The 10835-nt window shown below is 40.6% G+C and overlaps 1 non-coding gene across 3 annotated transcripts; it reads left to right on the forward strand.

Moving 5' to 3' along the window:
- Positions 1–216: 216 nt before the first annotated feature.
- LOC109786108 (uncharacterized) lies at positions 217–2919 on the forward strand. Of its 3 annotated transcripts, XR_006669627.2 has the most exons (6): positions 217–557; positions 638–860; positions 1258–1346; positions 1428–1542; positions 1651–1708; positions 1994–2919. It is a non-coding gene; the product is annotated as an uncharacterized protein (transcript). The 3 variants fall into 3 exon arrangements; XR_006669628.2 differs by lacking the exon at positions 638–860 and having other exon boundaries at positions 222–557; positions 1431–1542; XR_006669626.2 differs by lacking the exon at positions 638–860 and having other exon boundaries at positions 223–557.
- The last annotated feature ends 7916 nt before the right edge of the window (positions 2920–10835 follow it).

The following is a 10835-nucleotide window of genomic DNA, read 5'->3' on the forward strand; positions in this document are numbered from 1 at the left end:
GAGGTATATTCCTGTGGGCGAACCGAAAACTCACAGAATTAATAATATCGGTGTCGGCCAATGCTCAGCCCACAGAACTAACCTCTATCCCTGTCGTGCGTAACTCACCGAAAAAAGAGGCCCATGTTTGGCCCTATGGAATTTCAGCTACGCGCGCCAAAACGAAAGCCCGTCCTGCCGCTTAGCCGAATTTTGGCCCGCCGACTGATAAAAAGCCCTGGCGAAAAAAAATCCCAAATCAGTACCCACCCGAGTCATCTTCCCAGTCCCAGCTGCGCCCCAGATCCCTCGCCGCCGCCGCCGCCCAGCTGCGCCCCAAATCCCTCGCCGCCGCCCGGCTGCACGCTGAATCCCTCGCCGGCGGCTCTACCTCCTCCACTCTCTCGCCTGCCCCCTCCGCCATATTTGTTGGGTCGTCGACCACGGAACGACCGCCTCCGGAATGTCGCTGTCAACCTCCTGTTGCCTCCGCGGGAGGGTCTCCTTCAACGTCACCGCCACTGCCGTCACTCGACCGCCGTAGCATCCTTCTTTGAGTACCACCCCGTTCCATCCAGGTAACGTCCCTTCAAGATCTAGGCACCACTTCTACTATGATGTTTTTCACTTATAATAATCGATGTATTCCCTTTTTTAGGATCTGTATCCTTCTGATAAATTTCATCTGTGAGCACCTATGATTGGATTCAGCAAAAAATAATAAGCATTTTCTCCTCCCTAATTTGTTGGGTACTAGCGGAAGCAAATGGCTCTATATGGAGTTTCATTTTGAATAGGCCAAAGTAGTCGAACGCCTCTCCTCTGCAACCATATGTCTGCAAGATACTCTACTGATACTAGAGCCAACTGCTTTTAGAAAGGTTGTGCGAGATCTTTTGCTTTCATCTCCAGGTTACAGGAATAATAATTTTTTGGGGCATGATTTTCCTTATGATGATTTGTTGAATTTTGAATTTTTATTATTCTCCAAGATTGATTACTGTTTTTAGGTTGTATATAACAACCCATATTTTGTGATGTAGCTATACATGGAGGTGCATGTTGGTCGTTTTTACTTCCCGGAGTTTTCATACATGAACATGGTTCCTCTGATTTTTGAGTGGCTTGTACAGGGTATATACATTTGTTTATAATATGGCCTGTAACTATGTTGAGATCATTTAGATGCTTCGTCTGGTGTGTTAGTTGTAACTATTTTTTTCAAGCTTTAATCGGTGACCATATTGCTGCCTTGAACTGAAAATGAAAATAATGCAGGGAACTCTTTCTTAACCGGATTGCTTTGGTTTGCTCTGTCTGGAATAATGCACTGAAAATGAAAACATTGCAGGGAACACGTCATGAAAGTAATGTTTGTTCAGTCCAAATGTTACTTGCCATTCTATTTCCTTATGATTTTATTCTCTTACAGTTTGCTCTCTATCCAGTAGCAGTTGCGTTGCAAGTACAATGAACATCATCAATGCAACAGAGAGGTTAAAGATGAGGTTGAGGTTATCACTTGGCGTCAAGAAATTGTATAATATTCTTCCAAATGAAGTGGTAATATTCCTTCCATATTTTGTTGTTGTATGCACTTGAACGTAGAAATTAAATATTGGCCATCGCTTATTTGAGGACTGATTTTTCTAGTTTGCAACTCATGATTAGGGGCAAAAATCAAGATCCGTGATCCACGTGAGATGCAAGAGCCTTTGCTCTAATCAAGGTATTTTTACTTTTGTTTTCACCCTGGTCTCTAATCAAGGGATTATCATTAATAATTGCTGATCAAGTTGTCTCATGTACATTAAATCATACCATGCTATGTCCATTGTGCCAAAGATCATGAGATCTGCATTTAACCAGTAATTTCTATGTTTGTTTAGTATGAACACAACTTATTTCTATTCCCTTTTGATTTTTTATTGTCTCAATTTGTAAGTGTTGTAAAAATGTGTTCTCTAGTTTTGTTTATCCATAGTTTTTGGTTTGATCTTTTTTATTATATTAGGATTTAGGAAGCATTGACCAGCTGCATGGCAAGTACAAGGAGCATTATCAGTACAACAAGGAGGTTCAATCAAGAAGTTGAGGTCATCAATCAAGGCAAGAAATTCTACCATATTGTTCTGAATGAAGAGGTACCTTTTCCTGCTATTACATTATCAAATATTTGCATAATGCTTTGGTTTCTACTATTATGGAGATGATCAAGGATCTGTCGAGCATTCTTGCAAATCTGAAATGGATAGACTTAACTCCCTACTATTTTCTTATTATGTAGCTTTGTGGTTATGCATCCTTGAGGAGTTGCACTTAATTCTATTAACATTGGTATTGTGTTTTGAAGTGACTTGCAAGAAGTCTCTAATAAATTATCTACTCCGACTGTTAGCTGATAGTTCTGTCAAACTGACCCAGAAGCTTGTGCTCAGGTTGTCATTTGAATGGATTTAGTCAGCTGTATGGTTTGCATCAAATCTGAGACATGATGCTAGAACAAATCACTCCATTATTTGGCTATATAGCTGTTAAATTTGGTAACCCTGCTGTGACAAAAACAAGTTTGGTATATATGCCAATGTTAATGTGAGAAGCTGAGATACCAAATAGATTATGTTGATCATATCTTATATATGTTATCCTGTTTCTTGTTACCTTTTTAACACTTGCTCATTTTCACAAGTTCAATTATGCCACTGCAAGGTAACCTTGAATAGCAGCTTGCAACTTAAGCTGCAGCAAGGCATTATAGAAAATGAGGTCTCATGTTGGACCTCTGTTTTTGTTAGCCTTTGATTCATGTAAATTCTATGGAACTGTACCAGGAGATATGTGAATTGTAGATATATGGTTGACGTAAACTATTGAAATTGATGTTTCTGTGTTCTGAGTATTCTGAATAATGGAATAAATGTGTAAAACTATCAATATGGAGTTTTTTTGTTTCTTTGTATCTTATTTTCCTGGCGGCTGTGTGACAGGGATGTACCACTTTCATGGTTGGCCAAACCTGACGCCTACACAGCCCTGTGGGGCCAAAACCGCCAAAGAAACTAGTAAAACCGACAGTGATAAAGTTCCTGTCGGCCAACCGACAGGCATAGCTTATTTTCCCTGTAAGCTATGGCTGGTGGCCATTCCTGAAAGTTGGCCGACAGGAAAATATATTCCTGCCGGTTTTCCCTATTTCCCTGTCGGTTTTCGGCTCACAGGAAATTTCCGTTTTTGGTAGTGAAATCATCCCAAAGGTCTTACTTGGCACAAACGCTAATTAAAACATTAGAACTCCATCATAACAGAAGTATAATGGTGTAGTTATTGAAAAATAGAAAAGAAAAATATTGGTTGTCTCCCAATAAGCGTTTTTCTTTATAGCCATTAAGCTAGGCTATGAGATTTCAATGATGCTCACCTGAAAGATAATAATTGAAACACAAAGAGAGCATCATAAAACATGTTGAAAAAAAAATTTAAGTCTAACATGATTCCTATGCATATGCATTATATAAGCAAACAAATTGTCAAGGCTAGCAAAAACTAGCATACGCAAGGGAGAAGAATAAAACATTGACAATATCAACATAACGAGAGGTAATTTACTAACATGAAAATTTCTACAACCATATTTTCCTCTCTCATAATAATTATATGTGGGATCATATTAAATTCAACAATATAACTCTCACATAACATATTCTCTTTATATGATCCACATGCATGCAAAGTTGACACTCTTTCAAAATAGTAGGATTATCATAAAATAAAGTCATGACCTCTCCAAGTCCACTTTTATAAAAAATAATAAGATTGATCACTCTCCAAAGTAGTGGGATCATTATTACATAAAGTTGGAACTCTTCCAAACCCACTTTCGGTATTATCACAAACATGTTCATCATGAGGCTTAAATAAATTTTCAAGATTACAAGAAGAATCACTATGATCATTGCAATAAGTAGTGGACATATCAAAATTAGCATCCCCAAGCTCGGGGTTTTGCATATTATTAGCAAAATTGATATTAATAGAATTTATAATAACACCATTGCAATCATGCTTTTCATTCAAGGAGCTATCATGAATCACTTCATAAATTTCCTCTTTTAGCACTTCATCACAATTTTCAGATTCACCAATTTCAAGCAAAACTTCATAAAGATAATCTAGTCCACTCAACTCACTAGCAATTGGTTCATCATAGTTGGATATTTTAAAAAGATTATCAAGTGGATGAGGATCCATAAACGTTTTGCTTCTGATTTGGAATAAACATACAATTATGCCAAGCGAACAAGCAAACAAACCAAGTAAGACATAAAGGAACACGGAAAGAAGGCAAATATTTTTGTATTTTTCTGAAAATGTTTTAGAAGTGGGGGAGCGGAAAACAAGAAGCAAATGGCAAATAATGTAAATCCAAGAGATGAGAGTTTATGATGGGTACTTGGTAGGCTTGATGTAGAACCTCCTCCGCAACGGCGCCAGAAATTCTTCCTGCTTCTTCTTGAGCTTGCGTTGGTTTTCCCTTGAAGAGGAAAGAGTGATGCAACAAAGTAGAAATAAGTATTTTCCTCGGTTGAGAACCAAGGTATCAATCCAGTAGGTCGACACACAAGTCTCCAATAATTGCACCTACACAAACAAACAAATACTTGCACCCAACGCGATAAAGGGGTTGTCAATCCCTTCATGGTTACTTCCAAGGATGAGATCTCATAGTGATGGATATAAAAGATAAGTAAAAGTGTTAAATACGATAAAAGTAAATAAATTGCAGCAAGGTATTTTTGTGTTTTTGAATAATATGATAAAAGTAGACCCGGGGGGGCATAGTTTTCACTAGAGGCTTCTCTCTTGAAAGAAAGCATACGATGGGTAAACAAATTACTGTTGAGCAATTGATAGAAAAGCGCATAGTTATGAAGATATCCAAGGCAATGATCATGTATATAGGCATCACGCCCGAGATAAGTAGACCCACTCCTGCCTCCATCTACTACTATTACTCCACACATCGACCGCTATCCAGTATGCATCTAGTGTATTAAGTTAACAAAAACGGAGTAACGCCTTAAGCAAGATGACATGATGTAGAGGGATAGATCCAATCAATATAAATAAACCCCATCTTTTTATCCTTAATGGCAACAATAAAAATACGTGGCATGTCCCTTTCTGTCACTGGATTGAGCACCGCAAGATTGAACCCATTACAAAGCACCTCTCCCATTTCAAGAAAAATCAATCTAGTTAGCCAAACCAAATCAATAGATCGGAGAGAAATACAAAGCTATCTTAATCATGCATAAAAGAGTTCAGAGAAGACTGAAATAATATTCATAGATAATCTGATCATAAACCCACAATTCATCGGATCTCAACAAACACACCGCAAAAAAAGATTACATCGAATAGATCTCCAAGAACATCGAGGAGAACATTGTACTGAAGATCAAAGAGAGAGAGAGAATGTAACATCCCAATTTTCAATTTGGATGTTATACATAGGTCATCATATGCATATCATATTTTATGTTGCATTTTTGGTTGTGATCCTAGAAATCTTAAGCAACTCAAGGACCCAAGGAGAGAGTTGGAGATTTCACAATCATATTTGAATTCTCTCAAATTTGAAAAGGAGGATCAATTTGATTTTAATATTTTTCTCTCCAATTATTTCCAATAATAAAAATAAATGAGAGAAGATAAAATGACTTCTTCAAAAGAGAGGAATATTGGAGAAGAAATTTTAAAATCAAATTATTATTTTATTCGTATTTTATTTGAATTTTTAAAAAATATGCATTTTTGAAAATTGCATTTTAGGCCAGAAAAATGTTCATCCTGTCCTAAATATTAGGTTTGGACGGTGAAAATTGTTTCTGGTATTTTCAGATTTTTTTTATATTTTATTAGGATTTTTTTTCTTTCGGGTGAAATTTATTTAAAAAAAAGTTTCGTCGCCCGACTAGGCCGAAGGCCCAGCCGAGCCAGGCCAGCCCACCTTGCCTCGCTGCCTTCCTCCTCGCGGGAGGAGTCCCGCGCGCCGCCGCAGCTCGGGGAGTCCGAGCCGGACTCCCGTCGCCAGCGCCCCCTCCTCCAAGGCAGCCCCCCTCGTTCCTTTATAAGCCGCCCCACCCCGCCACCTCCACCTCACCCCGCCGCCCGCAGCCGCCCCACCTCATCGCCGCCGCAGCCGCGCCTCGCCGTCGCCGCCGACCGCCACTGCCGCCGAAGCCCCACCCCGCCGACGCCGCCGGATTCCGTCGCCGCCGTTGACCCCGTCGCCATCATTGACCGGTAAAAGACCGATCGGTTTTTTCGGTTTTCCTCGGTTTTCTTTTGGTTTATTTTTAGGGTTAGGGTTTTTCTCGGTTTTTTCGATATGAGCTAATTAGCGGACGTTCGTCCGTTAATCCACGTTAGCGAACGATTTTCGTTCGTTAGTTTCTGTTAGCGACCGTTTGTTCGTTAGGTTTTTCTTTTTATTTTAAAATTTTCGGCGAGGGACCTATCCGCAAATACTTTTATCATAGTTTAGTCCATGATTTTCAACCCCTAGCTACTTTTTACTCGTTTGTCCAAATCCAGTGAAACCAACGCCAAAATCTGCGTCTTGTTCCTTTCCAGATAATCAACTTGAACATGATTTTGACGACTTAAAATTTGGTTTCAAGCAGATTTGAATTCGAACTTCTTTTGATGTAGTTTGAGTTTCGTAGCTCCGATTTGATTGATTCTTTTTGCAAATCGAAGCTCTTCAGTTGAACTTTCAGTTTGGATCTTTTCTCTTGAGTTTTACCCTGGCATCTTATGCTTGAGTGGTTATGTATGCTATTGTTGGTTCACGATAGAGTTTCCGGAGTGCGAAGCGTGCTACTACGAGTCACTAGGGTTTTCAGATCGTCAGCAAGGCAAATAACACTTTGATCATATCCCTTTTATTACCCAGTTTTTATGCATTAGATTCAATCCTCAAACATTGCATGAATAGGATCTGATTAACATGTGGGTATTGGGAAGTAGTTGATGAGGTAGAACCTATTGTCTTTATTGCAAACCCTAGGAGTTACTTCTACGTTATGCTTATACTACTATGCTATGCTCGTAGACGTGGTTTGGTTTGAGTGATCCATGACAGATGTGAGAGTTTTAAATTAATGGTTAACTTAAGGTGGCTACTTTAACTCACATCTGGGTGGATTGGTTAAGGCACCCTGGAGCACCCAGTGGTTGTCTTGGCACCTGGAGCAATCCAGTGTTGTCCTGGGATATCCCGGAGTACCCGTGTGATCATCCTATGGTTCGCCACCCAGGCTCAAAGGGATCATAAGATTATTCATGCTAGAAACTTCAGTGTGCAGCCACAAGCCATTATGGGCTCTAGCATAGCTGAGTAAGTTGTGGGAATCTTTTCTATGATGGGCTAGCGGATGTAGGGGATTGTAGGTGTACCGGCCTATCTATCGGTTAAGGGAACCTCTTCGGAAAGACTGTGTCTCGGCCATCCGTTTCTCAAACATCATGCAGTGCGAGAAATTCAATGGAGGAGATCGAGTCTTGTGGGGAAAAGTGCACAAACCTCTGCAGAGTGTATAAACTAAACATGGTTAGCCGTGTCCCCGGTTATGGACATCTTGAGTATCTGGTACTTGAATTATTGATTTGATCTCATCACATTACTTAATTAATTTGTTGGGTTATAATTATTATTTTGGGATTGAGTTGGAGCAACATTCTCAATATTTCAACCAACTTTGTAGTTAAATAGAATTTATTCCTTTGTTGTAGGGAAAAACTAGCTTTATGCAAATGATAACCATAGAGCCTCCACCAGCCATATATGCATGTAGTTATAGCTGTTATTTGTTCTTTGCTCTATAGTGTTATCTTGCCAGCATATTCCATGTGCTGACCTACACAGGCTGTAACATATTATGTTGCAGAGTTTTCATACGAAGAGTAAGGTGCGCTAGGTCATTGTCGTGCACTCAGCTATGCCGTTGGAGTTAATGGACTCTACTACCTTCGATGCTTCCGCAGTTATCTTATTTAGATGGCCTTCAACCATATTATTGTACTAAGTTCTCTTTTGAGACATTCGATGTAATAAGTGTGTGATTGAACTCTGTTATAAATCCTCGAGTACTGTGTGTGTCAGCATTACCGATCCAGGGATGACACTTATGCACAGAGATTTGACCGTCTGAGGTCAGATCGCTACAGAGAAGAAGCCATCTAGCTACTAGCTATTGATCCGTAGGTCTGTGGTAAACTACTCACACATCATCGGAAGGGCAGCAAGGTTGATGTAGAAGCCCTCCATGATTGAATCCCCCTCCCGCAGAGTACTAGAAAAGGCCTCCAGATGGGATCTCGTGGTTCTGGAACTTGTGGCGGCGGAAAAGTATTTTTGGTGTGCCCTCTGGTCTATGGGGAATATTTGGGTATTTATAGAAGAAACATTAGGGTTGAAAGTGCCACGGGGGGGTGGGGCTGGGCACAAGCTTGGGGGGCGCACCCCTAGGGCGTGCCCTTCGAGCTTGTGGCCATCTCGTGGCTCTTCTAGCCTCCTCCTGAACCTTCCTGGGTGTCTTGTGGTCCAAGAAAAATCGTCAAAATGTTTCGTTCCATTTGGACTCCGTTTGGTATTGATTTTCTGTAAAGACAAAAATAAGGGAAAAATAGCAACTGGCACTGGATTAATAAGTTAGTCCCAAAAAATGATATACAATAGCATAATAATGCATATAAAACATCCATGATTGATAATATAATAGCACGGAACAATCAGAAAATATAGATACGTTGGAGACGTATCTAAGTCACCTGTGTCTGGCTAGACGATGGTCGATGCTGTCGCACCGAGAGGGCCCTAAGAACACCTCTCCATCGTCGGAGGAGAAAATCCCACTCTTGAGCTATCGAGCCACTTGTTAAACTTTTCGATGAACCTGTAAGTTGTCCTTATGATCACCGTGTTACAGGTGACGTTGAGCAACCCCAAAGCCCACCGTATGGTAAGAAGTGACCATGATACTCTCATGGTCTAAGGAGCAAGATCACACGTTCACACTCCATGTTATTACAATTGAATACAAACAATATTAGTCCAAATCACAACAAACAAGTTTGGGTCGATTCAATATGATCGTTCTTCCAACGTCATAATCTCAATGTTGTTTTAGGACTATTGTTACACTTAATGATATTTCTAAGATCCGAAAAACATGATCACCAACAACACTTGAGCTAGTCTTAGAGGCGAGACTATGTACCTTTATTTTATTTATTTGTCATTTCACACGTGCATATGAGTTTTCCAGTGAATCACATATTCCAGGATCATAGCAGTTATAGCATGAAATATAAGCACTTAATTATGAATACGGAAATATAATAATAAAATATTATTGCCTCTAGGGCATATTTCCAACAATATGGATCTCCATGGTTCCGCTATTGATCATTGAATGAAAGGTGTTTTCGTTCATTTCTATATTTCATCGAACCTGAAGGCTCACACGCTTTAAGGGTTTTTGATCTGTTGAGTTCTATTGGAGCTAGGAATATGAGAAAAATTTACCAAAGTTTCGGGAATAATAGGAATTGTTTCAAAATCAAAAGTGTTTTATGGTTACCGGGAGGGTTTCAGAGAACACCGTGTAACAGTGGATAGGTGGAAAATATACTAGGACCTACAATAAATATAAGAGGGCTCTAGGAATTACTAGGAGCACCCTGCAATTTATCTAAGCGCCATGGGCTGCCTTAATAGGCTAAAAGTCTATTAGAGGACAACTAATAGGCCTAGAAATCCCATTAGGGGAGGCGCCCCCCTTTGGCTTATTGGACAACAATCTAAGGGGGGAAGTGGAATTGGAAGAGGACCCCCCCTCCTTGGCCAGCGCACCAAGGGAGGGAGACCCCCTCCCCCCACACCTATATATACATGAGGGGGGCCTAGAACACACATGTTCTCTTGATTGAGGTGCCTCCTCTGTAGTTCCCTAGTTTTCTCTACTTCCAGATGATAGAGAAGCCCCGTGAGGTTCTCTTCTGTCTCCTCTAGTTCTCCGGTGATGCATAGCTTTGGGTGGAAAAGTGCACCCAGATCGTCAAGCCCATCCAGGTGCAACCCGTAGAGAGATCGTGTTTTCGATCTTTGTTCAAGGGATCATTTGTGGGACGGTTCGAGGGACTTCAAAACGATCTACACAAACTCTTCTTTCGCTGGAACTCGAAGTTGCTAACGATCGGATCTAACCTTGTATGCATCATCATAGTGATCCTGAGATCTTGACCCGTAGGCCATTTTTTGTTTTCTACTACGTTTTCGAACAGCCACAACCACCAGGCTTCTTCACTAGGAGCTCATTGTCGTCGCCTCTGTCGTCCCGGTTGCCGGTGAAATACGGCAAAATCAGTCTCTCTCTCTCTCTCTCTCTCTCTCTCTCTCTCTCTCTCTCTCTCTCTCTCTCTCTCTCTCTCGTTTGCGTGTGCCTAGGTGAACCCATTGGACACCCTCTGCATGCCTAGGGACCTTTTGGAGCACGGGCTCACTTAGAACCGGGCTCTAGTACCATCGCTTTAGCCATTCCAACGAGGTGAGGAACCGATTGACCTTGCCGTTATTTCCTTCACAACCTCGTGTTCCGTCTTCTATTACTTTTAATCATTGTCCTAGAGAGGCCAATATGGCGGCAGACATTTTAGCTAGCAAGGCGGAGTGATCGATCCATTGTTTGGCAATCGGAGCCTCCAGATTTTCTTGTCGATGTTTTGGCAAACGATGTATCCATATTTGAGCATGAAATATAAAACGTCATGATGGCGTATTACCATAAAAA

The sequence above is a fragment of the Aegilops tauschii genome, chromosome 2 (assembly GCF_002575655.3).
Source record: "Aegilops tauschii subsp. strangulata cultivar AL8/78 chromosome 2, Aet v6.0, whole genome shotgun sequence".
In the NCBI taxonomy this organism is placed as follows: Eukaryota; Viridiplantae; Streptophyta; class Magnoliopsida; order Poales; family Poaceae; genus Aegilops; species Aegilops tauschii.